This window comes from Nomascus leucogenys, chromosome 22a, assembly GCF_006542625.1.
Source record: "Nomascus leucogenys isolate Asia chromosome 22a, Asia_NLE_v1, whole genome shotgun sequence".
Classification (NCBI taxonomy): domain Eukaryota; kingdom Metazoa; phylum Chordata; class Mammalia; order Primates; family Hylobatidae; genus Nomascus; species Nomascus leucogenys.
In genome coordinates, this window is record NC_044402.1 from 43,830,551 (window position 1) to 43,843,639 (window position 13,089).

Below are 13,089 nucleotides of genomic sequence, written 5' to 3' on the forward strand. Positions count from 1 at the left end.
CTGGATAGAGTACAGAAAGAAGAAAAGACACACTGAATAAGGTAAGAAGGACAGTATTGCATTACCCGTGTGACATCTACCCCAAGCTTGCACAGCACAGTACAGAGAGAGATACCTTCTGCATGGGAAAAGGAAAGTGAAGTGAGTGCCTTTCACATGGATTTTGGCACCAGACTCCTACCAGTGAATCCTGGCACAAAGCCTGTCCCATTGTTCCAGGCTACAGACCCACCTTCATGGTCTCAGGCACCAGACCTGTTCCCATGGAATCAGGTACCAGTGTGCCCTAATACCAGTGTGCCTAATGCCAGACTGATCCCTGTGGACTCAATATGTGGCTCATTTTCATAGACTTAGCTTCCAGGCTCACCCCAGCACCAGTTCAGCTTCCAGGCTCGCCCCAGCACCAGGTCAGCCTTTGCATCCCCAAGCTGCAGGCCAATACCTGCACCAGGTTAGCCTCTGTGGCCCCAAGATCTAGACCAACCCCTGTGGCCTCCAGGCCCCAGACCGGCTCACATGACCTCAGGCAACAGGCCCATCCAGAGCCATGCTGGCACCCACACGTTCAAGCTCCAGGATGTCCCCTGCAGCTCCAGGCTCCAGCATAAGGCCAACCCCTATGGACCCAATTCCAGGCCTGTTTTCATGGTCTTAGGTACTAGGCTTTTCCCAATGGAATCAGATATGAAGCCTGTCTCAGTTGACCCTAGGGCCAGTCTCCTGCCCTATATTCTATACTGAACCCAGCCTCATAAACTCAGGTTCTGGACCCACCCAGTACCAGAATAGCCCCTATGAACTCAGGCTCAAGGCCCATCCCAGTGCCAGATTGGCCTTATGGACTCAGGCTCCAGGCCTATCCCTGAAGACCAAGTCTACTCTAGTGGGCTCTGGTACCAGGCCAGTCCCCTCAGACCCAGGAGCCACTCCACGCCCACAGACCCAGGATCCAGACCCACCCATGTAGACCCATGCTCATAGTCCACTGAGTGGACTGGGGCTATAGGCCTGCCCCCATAGGCCAAGGCACCAAGCCAACCCTTGTGGACTCAAGAGCCAGGCCCACATGACCACTGACCCAGGCACCAGGCCAGCCCACTAAAATAATCCCACCCATTGACCATGCCAGTTGGCCTTCCCAGAATCTCTGGACAAGCTGACTGGTAAAAGGATTTCCCACTGAAGTGTCTGTAAAGACTGTAAGAGGTGCCTACTTCTTCAAATATGAATACACCAAGGCAAGGCCACAAGGAACAAATAATCAGGGAAACATGACATCACAAAAAGAATGTAATACCCATAACCAATCTAAAGAAATGGAGATCTATGAACTTCCTGAAGAAGAGTTCAAACTAATTGACTTGAAGAAGCTCAATGAACCACACAAGAAGACACAGCCAACCAAACAAAATCAGGAAAACAACGTGTGAATAAAATGAAAAGTTCGACAGAGAGAAAACATAAAAAATAACCAAACAGAAATTCTAAAGCTGAAGAACATAATGACTGAACTGAAAAATTTCAGAGATCTTCAACAGCAAACTTGATAAAGCAGCAGTGACCTCAAACACTGCTTATTTGAAATTAACCAGTCAGAGGAACAAAAGAAAAAATGAATGAAAAGAGTGAAGAAAACCGACAGGATTTATGGGCCACCATCAAGCAAACCTAATATGCATTAAGAAAGTCCCAGAAGGAACAGAGAAAGAGAAAGAGGGAAAAGGCTTCTTTAAGAAAATAACAGAACATTTCCCAAATCTGGAGAAGTAAATGAAAATCCAGACCAATGAGTTCAAAGAATTTCAAATAGATTAAACATAAAGAGATCATCACCAAGACACTCAGGAACAAGACAAGTATGCCCACTCTTACCACTTTTATTCAACATACAAATGGGTGTCCTAGTCAACAAGAAAAAGAAATAAAAGGTATCCAGTTTGGAAAGAAAGAAGTTAAATTGTCTGTCTTTGCAGATGACATGATCTAATATATAAAAATCCCTAACACATACTTAGAAATAAATTTAATAAATAGTTAAAAATTAAAAAAATAAATTTAATCAATAAGGTAAAAGGTATGTACACTGAAAACTATAAAATATTGATGAAAGAAATGACACAAATAAATGAAACAATATCCTGTGATAATGGATTGAAAGAATTAATATTGTCAAAATGTTCATACTACTCACCATGATCTACAGATTCAATGAAATATTTATCTAACTTCCAATGGCATTTTTCACAGAAATACAAATCACAATGTTAAAACTTATATGGAGGCCCGGCGCAGTGGCTCACGCCTGTAATCCCAGCACTTTGGGAGGCCGAGGCAGATGGGTTACCTGAGGTCGGGAGTTCGAGACCAGCCTGCCCAACGTGAAGAAACCCTGTCTCTACTAAAAAAAAAAATACAAAATCAGCCTGGCATAGTGGCGCATGCCTGTAATCCCAGCTACTCAGGAGGCTGAGGCAGGGGAATTGCTTGAACCCAGGAGGCGGAGGTTGCGGTGAGCAGAGGTTGCACCATTGCACTCCAGCCTGGGCAACAAGAGCGAAACTCCATCTCAAAAAAAAAAAAAAACTTATACAGAACCACAAAAGATCCCAAATAACCAAAGTAATTTTAAGCAAGAAGAACAAAACTGAATGAATTATATTACCTAATTTTATAATATATTACAGAGTTATAGCAATCAAACACGATGGTATTGGCATGCATCAGAGGTACAGACCATTTAACAGAATAGAGAGCTCAGAAATAAATCCATACAATTACAGTAAATTGATCTTTAACAAAGGTGCTAAGAACCCAGAATGGAAAACATAGTCTGTTTAACAAAAGGTGTAGGAAAAACTAGATATCTACATGCAGAAGAATGAAATTGGACCCTTGTCTCACACCACATGCAAAAATCAACTCAAAATGGATTAAAAACTTAAACACCTAACAATGTAAAAATACTGGGGGAAAACCTTCTTAACATTATTCTGTGGAATAAATTTTTGGATATGACTCCAAAAGCACAGGCAACAAAAGCAAAAATAGACAGATGGGATTACATCAAACCAAAAAAATTCTTCATAGCAAAGGTGATAATCAATAAAGTGAAGAAACAACTTATAGAATGGGAGAAAATATTTGCGGGCCACACATTTGGTAAGGGGTCAGTATCCAACATATATACTAAAACCAAGCAACTCAATTTCAAGAAAACAAATAACCCAGTTTTAAAAATGGGCAAGGGACTTAAGTAGACATTTCTCCAAAGAATATATCTATTTGGCCAACAAATGTATGAAAAAATTTTATAATATATTTGTATTATATAAATATCAATATATTGATATGTTTGTATTATATAAATATCAATATATTGATATATTTGTATTATATCAATATCAATATCTTGATATAATATATTTGTATTATATCAATGTCAATATATTGATATAATTTATTTGTATTATATCAATATCAATATATTGATATAATATATCAAAATCACTAGTCATCAGAAAAAAATGTAAATCAAACCACAGCGAGGTGTAATTTGATACATCCAGAAGGCTATTATAAAAAAGATTAAAGGCCGGGCGTGGTGGCTCACGCTTGTAATCCCAGCACTTTGGGAGGCCAAGGCGGGCGGATCACGAGGTCAGGAGATTGAGACAAGGTGAAACCCCGTCTCTACTAAAAATACAAAAAATTAGCCGGGCGTGGTGGCGGATGCCTGTAGTCCCAGCTACTCGGAGAGGCTGAGGCAGGAGAATGGCGTGAACCCGGGAGGCGGAGCTTGCAGTGAGCCGAGATTGAGCCACTGCACTCCAGCCTGGGAGACAGAGCAAGACTCCGTCTCAAAAAAAAAAAAAAAAAAAAAAAAAGATTAAAGATAAGTGTTGATGAAGGTGTGGAGCAATGGGAACCCTTGTACACTGCTGGTGAGAATGTAACTTAGTACCCCCATTAGAGAAAACAGTGTAGGTTTCTGGGATGACTGGTTCTTCCAAAACAGTTTTCTCAAAAAATTAAAAATAAACTACCATATCATTAAGCAATACCACTAGGGGTTATATATCCAATGGAAATGAAATCACTATCTTGAAGAGATATCTACACTCCCGTATTCAATACAACATTATTCATAATAGTTAAAATATGGAAACAACCTGAGTGTCTGTCAACAAGTCACTGGATAAATAAAATGTAGCATATATGTACCATGGAATATGATTCAGTCTTGGAAAAGAAGAAAATCCTCTCATTTGTGGCAATGGATGAATCTGGAGGACATTATAGTGAGTGAACTAAACCAGGCACAGAAACACAAATACTGAATGATCTTACTTATAGATGCAATCTAAAAAGGAAAAAAAAAAATTTGAAACCTACAGAAGTAGACAGTAGGATGATAGTTACCAGGGTACAGAAGATGGGAAAAATGGGGAGATGTTGGCTAAAGGGTACAAAGTTTCTGTTATACAGGATAAATAATTTCTGGAGATTTTATTTACAGCATGGTGACTGTAGTTAATACTGTATTATATACTTGGAATCTGCTGAAAGCAGTTCTCAAATGTTCTCACCACACACACACACACACACACACGCACACCACACACACAAATGGTGACTATTTGAGGTGATGCATATGTTCATTAGCTTGGTAGTGGTATCATTTCACAATGTATACGTATATCAAAACATCAGATTGTATACCTTTTTTTGTTGTTTGTTTTGTTTTGAAACAGAGTCTCACTTTTGTTGCCCAGGCTGGAGTGCAGTGGTGAGATCTCGGCTCACTGCAACCTTCCCGTCCTGGGTTCAAGCAATTCTTCCTCAGCCTCCTGAGTTGCTGGGATTACAGACACCCACCACCACGACCAGCTAATTTTTGTATTTTTAGTAGAGACGGGGTTTCACCACGCTGGCCAGGCTGGTCTGGAACTCCTGACCTGGGGTGATTCGCCAGCCTTGGCCCCCCAAAGTGCTGGGATTACAGGCGTGAGCCACTGCGCCCGGCCATTATACCTTAAATATACACGATTCTGTTTACATGCCCCCGGCTCTGCTTTCTTGGACACAAGCTGCCTGACTCTAGGAAGATGCCAACACCCTGTCCATAGTCTCACTACACCGTTTCCTTACAGCACTGAAAATCATTTACACTTGCTTGTTTACCAAGTTGGTTCCTTGTTATTGTCTCTCCTTCACTGGATAAATAACTTTTTTTTTTTTTTTTTTTTTTTTTTTTTGGGATGCATCTCACTCTTGTCACACAGGCTGGAGTGCAATGGCACAATCTTGGCTCACTGCAACCTCTGCCTACCGGGTTCAAGAGGTTCTCATGTCTCAGCCTCCCAAGTAGCTGGGATTACAGGTGCCTGCTACCACATCTGGCCAATTTTTTGTATTTTTAGTACAGACAGGGTTTCATCATGTTGGCCAGGCTGGTCTTGAACTCCTGACCTGAAGTGATCTGCCCACCTTGGCCTCCCAAAGTGCTAGGGACTGCAGGTGTGAGCCACCGTGCCTGGCCAGATAGCCGATATAAGAGCCGCATGTCTGTTTCTTCACTGCTCCATCAAAGCACCCAGCATAGTGTCTGGCACACAGTTGGACACTGGGTGAAGATTTGTCGAATGGGGAGTGAATTCCGTAGGGGAATTAGGAGTTGAACCTAGGAGTGCCTTTTGGAGATACTTAGCATCCAGTGTCTGGAGATACTTAGCCTCCAGTGTCTGAGGCTAAGAATGATCTGAGAACACTGAAGCATGGACTAAAAAGCAGTGCTGAATGAAGCTAAGACAAAACATAATGTGGTCAATCTCCTGAATCTTCTGTTTATCAGGCCAAGCATTCTGTGGGTGGAAGTTCAGCCTTTCAGAACCCAAAGTCACTCACTGGACTCAGGCATGACTAAAGATTCCATCATATGAAAAGCAAGGGAAGAAAACCCAACTCTTCTGCAGACTCAGTCCCTTCACCCGAAGCACGAAGCGACTGAATGACGAGACCGAAGATGTCATCTCGCCTCGATGGGCTATGATGAAATAACTTTAAATTGGGAAATTCTCTGATTTGAAAAGGGGATTTTCTACTCTGACATAAGCCTGTCAGACATCTTTTGTTTAAGTTGGGACACTTTCCTCATGCCAAATGCCTGCCATGTAGGTATTACACCATTGTAATAGACAGAGCTACATGCAGATATCCCAGAGAAACAGGTCAGCTGAAGCTGGCCTACCTCAAGAGGTTCTACTGTGACTGTCACAGTAGATGTGGGCATGGGACCTGGACAGGGAAAAAGACCAGCTGAATAATGTTAAAAGTGGTGGTAACTAGGGTAGGATGCAATAGTCCACACTACATATTTGTGTAAATTTTATATTACAATTTTAAATCAATACCTTTCCTCCTCTGCACCTAAAACTTGGCAATGACTGATTTTTTAATGTTTCTAGACTTTTGCCTTTTCCAGAATCCCTTATCATTAAAATCGTACAGTTTATCATCTTTTCAGACTGGCTTCTTTCACTGAGCAATGTGCATTTAAGGTTTTGCCATGTCTTTTCATGGCTTGATAATTAACTTTTTTATTGCTGACTAATATTTCAGTGTGTACATACCAAGTTTGTTTGCCCTTACACAATTTGAATGACGATTGGTTCCTTCCAATTTTTGGCAATTATGAATCAAGCTGCAATAAGCATTTATATGCAGCTTTTGTGTGGACATGTATTTTCAACCCATTTAGGTAAATACCTGGGAGTGAAATCGTTGAATTATTTGGCAAGACTCAAACTGTGTTCCAAAGTGGTTGCATCATTTTGCATTCCCACCAGGAATGAATGGCAGCTTCTGGTGCTCCACATCCTTGTCAGAAATTGGTATTTTCAGGTTTTTTTTTATTATAGCTATTCTAATAGGTGTATAGCATCTCAAAACTGTTTTAATTTGTAATTAACTAATGACATATGATGTTGAGCAACTTATAAATGTTTATTTGCCATGTGTATAACATCTTTGGTGAGGTATCTATTCGGATCTTCTGTTTCCTTTTTTTAATTTTAAGAGTTTTTTGTATATTTTGGACATCCATTATTTATCATTTATGTGTTTTGCAAAAATGCTTCCTAATTTTTTGCCTCTCCATTCTCTGAATAGTCTCAGAAATTTTTAATTTTAATGAAATTCACCTTTTTGAAAAACTTATGGATCGAGGATTCAGTGTTGGATGTAAAAAGTCGCTGCCAAATAAAAAGTCACCTGTGCTATAATCTCAGCTACTCCACAGGGTAAGGCAAGAGGATTACATAAGCCCAGGAGCTCAAAGCTGCAGTGAGCCATGATGGCACCAACCACACTCCAGCCTGGGCGACAGAGCGAGATCTCAACTCAAAAAAAAAAAAAAAAAAGTCATGTAGCTCTTCCCCTGTGTTATCTTAGTTATCTCATAGGAATTTTATAGTTTTGTATTTTAATTTTGGTCTGTGATACATTTAAATTAATTTTTGTAAAATGTATAAATTCTGCATTTAGATTCTATTTTTTTTGGTATGTGAATGTCCAGCTGTTCCAGCATAAATTCTTGAAAAGATTTTTTGTCCATTGACTTTCCCCTGCTACTTTGTTAAAGATCTGTTGACTATGGTTGTGTGCATCTACTTGTGAACTCATTATTCTGTTCTCTTGATCTATTTGTCTATACTTTCAGCAACACCACTCTGTCTAGATTACTAGCTTTATAGTAAGTCTTGAAGTTGGATGGTATATGTTCTCTGATGGTACTATTTTCCTTCAACAATGTGTTGACTATTGTAGGTCTTTTGCCTTCTCATATACGCTTTAGTCTCAGTCTCACAATATTCACAAAATAACTTGTGAGGATTTCAATCAGGGAATTTATGGATCAAATTGGGAATTAACAATATTGAGTTTTTCTATACATGAACATGGAATGTTTCTCAATTTGTTGAATCTTCTTTGACTTTTTTGATGAGTTTCATGGTTTTCCTCATATAGATCTTGCTCACATTCTGTTAGTATTTCTTTTTCTTTGGTGCTAATATAATCGGTATTGTTTTTAATGTCAAATTCCAATTGATCATTACTAGCATAAAGAAAAGCAGTTGACTTTCATATATTATACGTGTATCTTGAATTCTTGCTATAATCATTTAGTTCCAGAATTTTTTCTATTGTTGATTCTGAGATTTTCTGCATAGACAATCATATTATCTGTGAACTAAGAGAATTTTATGTAGTCCTTCTTAATCGGTATACCTTTTCTTTTCTTGTCTTGTCTGTTTGCATTAGCTTGGTCTTCTGGTATGACTTGAATAGAAGTACTTTCAGAAGACAACCTTGCCTTGTTCCTGATCTTAGCATCTTAGCAGGAAAGCATTTATTCTCACCATTAATTATGATATTAGTTGTAGGGTTTTTCTACCGATGTTCTTTTTGAGGTTGAGGATATTCCTCTCCATCTTAGTTTGCTGAGAATTTTAAAATAATGAATGGATGTTGGATTTTGTCAAATTCTTTCTCTGCCTCCATTGATATAATCAGTATGAACATATGGTTCATTTCCTTCAGCCTGTTGATACGATGGGTTGCACTAAATGATTTTCAAATGTTGAGTCAAACTTGTAAAGCAGTATATTTCCCTGACCCCTTCATGGGTAGGAACTGGAGTGCATGAGTGCCTGCAGGGACGAACTCCATCACTTGCTGCTCCACCCCTTGCCGGAGGGGGAGCGCAGGTGAGTAGGTGTAGGAGCTGGGGCAAGTGCTTTTGGGCACCAGCAAGAGTAAACTCTGTACTGACCCTGTGGCAGCATCTAGGGGAGGGTGCCTGTGACCCCTGAATCCCCAGAGAAAGTGTTACAGTTCCCTTTTAGCTTTGCCATTCATGGAGGGCTGAAGTGTTAACAGCTCAGTGGAGGGTCAGTGTGACACCCTTTTGCACCCACACTCAGGGCACTTGAGTTCTTGTCTGACATCCAGGAGGAATGAGGTTGCACAAAGAAATTGAAGATGGTAAATGTGGGGGATTTTATTGCCATTGAAAGTGGCTCTCAACAGGAAGGGGAGCTGAAAAGGGGTCAGAGCAGGAAGGTCATCTTCCCCTGGAGTCTGGCTGTCCCCAGCTGACTCTTCTCCAAAGCTCTGCCATCAAGCTGCTTCTCTCTAATGTCCCTCTGAAGTCAAGCTGCTTCTCTCCAATGTCTAGCCATAGTCTCCGATGCCCAGCTGCATCTCCTCTTTCTGCCGGCTGAGCTCTGGGGTTTTTATAGGCACAGGATGGGAGGCGGAGCCATGGGTGGTTTAGGAAAAGGCAACATTCGAAGGGGAAAACAGGGATGTAAGTTCTCACTTTGGGCTGTGGTCCAGAGGCTTTTTGGCTTGAGGGCCAAAAATTTCTTCTGCCCAAAATTTCCCTGCATGCTGTCCCTATCACTTGTATACTCAGAATAAATCTCCCTTAGTCATGGTGTATAATTCTTTTCACACAGTGTTGGATTCAGTTTGCTAATTTTTTTCCAGCTTTATTGAAGTGTAACAGACAAATACGAATTTACATATACTCAAGGTACATAGTGATTTGGTATATGTGCACATTGTAAAATAATTACCATAGTCAAGATAATTAACATAACCATCATCTCATATAGTTACCATTGTGTGTATGTATGCTGTTTCCTAAATTTTTGTGTGTGCTTTTTAGTTTTTAGATTTCTTAAAATCTTATTTTTAATGTATAAATAACAGTTGTATATATGTGTGGGATACAATGTGATGTTCTGATATATGTTTACATTGTGAAATGAATAAGTCATGTTTAATTAACAAATTCATCAAGGCAATAGAATATTGCAGGAGAGGAGACAGACTGAGCTTAACCCTGAATACACCATGGGCAGGTGGGAATTTATAGCTACGGAGCAGTGTGGGTGTCAGTGGATAAAAAGTTACTAAGAGAAAGGAAACATTAGGGGTGAGAGGGATTCTGGTTAAATCTGCTGAAGCCAGATGGGGGTGATCAGACCTCACCTGGGGGACAGTGGAAGATGCAGACCCTGATCTCATATGGAGGATGATCAGATATCCAGCATGGGGGGTACTTGCTAAATTGACTTAGCGGGGATTTTTGCTAAAACTGGATTTTACAAGGACAACCATAGATGGGCCTAGGAGAAGGTTCGGGATGCTGACTGACTAAGGTTTCACCAAGCAATCTTTGTCAATACCAACAAACAAACCCCAAACCCAAGAGGCTTAAAACTTAAAGTTTATTTACCGTTTTGATTATTACACATTCTGCAATCGTCAGCATAGAATATTAAGTTAGGGATAGCTAAGGGCTTAATGACTTGTTTCTAAATTGTGACCATCAAGTCCCTCCAAATCTCTAATAAATATGATAAATTCATGAATCAAACCTATTCTTTGCTGAGAAAAAAATGGTACAGTAAAATGTACAAGTTTGACAGAAAAAGCAGATTTTGATTTAAATTAGAAAAGAAACTTTTAAAAAATTAAATATGCTTTCAGTTTTACCCAAGGAAACAACACAGGTTACTGCTGCATGCAGAGTGCCAGGCACATGATCCAAAGCTACTGAGACAGCAACCAGGTTGTTTCATTTACTTTAAAATATGTATAATCTGGAAGAGGGGTGGATGCTTCCAGAAAGAAAGGGCTTGGCTTGTTCCAGTGAAAATAATAGAGATTTTATTAAAATAAATATTTTACCTGAATGACTTGGACAATTTGCAAAATTTTTGTTTGAGGGTGATTAAGTGGGTTGCTTTTCTGACCAACTCTCTTTATTTAATGCCGACCGTAAGATCAATTATTTGCTATTCATGAACGACTAAAAATAAAACACCTTTATTGCAAATATTGGAATGTAAAATGCTTCCTTTTGGTTGGATAATGGAGGATGGGGAGGCTTTCATTTTGCTATTTGAATGAAGCTTGATTCATTTATCTTTATTTTCAGCCTTCATGACTCAATTATAATTACAATCATGTATAATTTTGAATATTCATACAATGGATTTTTTTTTTTTTTTTTGAGGCAGAGTATCACTCTGCCACCAGGCTGGAGTGCAGTGGTGCAATCTTGGCTCACTGCAACCTCCACCTCCTGGGTTCAAGATATTCTCCTGCCTCAGCCTCCCGAGTATGACTACAGGCTCATGCCACTATGCCCAGCTAATTTTTGTATTTTTAGTAGAGACGGGTTTCACCATGTTTGCCAGGATGATGGTCTCCATCTCTTGACCTCATGAACTGCCCACCTTGGCCTCCCAAAGTGCTGGGATTAGAGGCGTGAGCCACCGCGCCCGGCCCTACAATGCAATTTTTAATTGCTGACTTTATTGGCTGTTGCCAGAACATCACTGAATAGATGTGTCAGAGTTTCTCAACCTCAGCACTGGTGATATTTTAGGCTGGATAATTCTGTGTTGTGGGGGCCTGTCCTGTGCATTATACGATGTTTAACAGCATCTCTGGTCTCTCTCCATGAGATGCCAGCAGCACCCACCCAGCCCACTTATAACAACTGAAAATGCCTCCAGATATTGCAAAATGTCCTCTGAGGGGCAAAACCATACCCTGGTTGAGAACCATGGGCCGATGTTATCATTGAGAAACTAACAAAGCCTCAATCAGCTTATTAAAAATACGTATGTATTAGCTAATATTGAGAAAGAGTGTTCCCCCACTATATGTTGTCTGTTTAGTAACAATAGATATTCTAATCCTCTTTATAAAATATTTACCAAGGGTGCTGTATGAAAGAACATTAGAAATTTAAAAACGAAAATGGAATGCTCATTTGACCTAGTCTGTGCCCTGTGAGCCTAAGGTAAAATGGGGCTTCTTTTTTTTTTTTGAGACGGAGTCTCGCTCTGTTGCCCAGACTGGAGTGCAGTGACACGATCTTGGCTCACTGCAAGCTCCGCCTCCCGGGTTCACACCATTCTCCCGCCTCAGCCTCCTATGTAGCTGGGACTACAGGCACCCGCCACCACGCCTGGCCAATTTTTTTTGTATTTTTAGTAGAGACGGGGTTTCACCATGTTAGCCAGGATGGTCTTGATCTCCTGACCTTGTGATCTGCCGGCCTCAGCCTCCCAAAGTGGTGGGACTACAGGCGTGAGCCACCGTGCCCAGCCCATCTTCCCAGAATCTTTTACCTGTGTCTTACTTTAAAAAAATGTTTCCCCTAAATGCGTTGCAAATAAAACTAGAGCAGGAATTTTTAATCTACCTTACTCACTTTTTTTTTTTTTTTTTTTGAGGCGGATTCTTGCTCTTTCTCCCAGGCCAGAGTGCAGTGGCACAATCTCGGCTCACTGCAAGCTCCGCCTCCCGGGTTCACGCCATTCTCCTGCCTCAGCCTCCTGAGTAGCTGGGACTACAGGTGCCTGCCACCGCACCTGGCTAATTTTTTGTATTTTTAGTAGAGATGGGATTTCACCGTGTTAGCCAGGATGTCTCGATCTCCTGACCTCGTGATCCTCCCACCTCGGCCTCCCAAAGTGCTGGGATTACAGGCATGAGCCACTGTGCCCAGCCCCTTACTCACTTTTATAAAACTTCTTGCTAGAATATTGTGTGCCTGGGCACATACAAGACACTGGATGAATATGTGTTAAACGAATGAATGAATGAATGACCCAAATATCATCTCAAACTTCACTGGGTACTTTGAGTTTTTACAAAAAAGTTCTCATTCACTCTTCCCAGTCACGGTAGGCAGTTCCTCTCCTCAGTGGATGGCTGCCGTTATTTAGAAAATGGGCAGGTGCTATCAATCTGGGTACAACTTAATTTAGGTTAACCGGGATTAACTGCTACATGATTCTTGAAGGTTCATTGCAAATAATGCAGTTATCCAAGGCAAAACACTAAATATTTCTAGGCCCATTTGATTCATTAAATATTTTTGGCCTCTCGGTAACTAATGTTCATTTCTGGGATTGGATTTAAATAGTGGTCTGAATTCAAGTTTCTTATTTTAATTAAAATCACTTATTTTTTAAATATGCTTTATGGGCCTGGCACGAT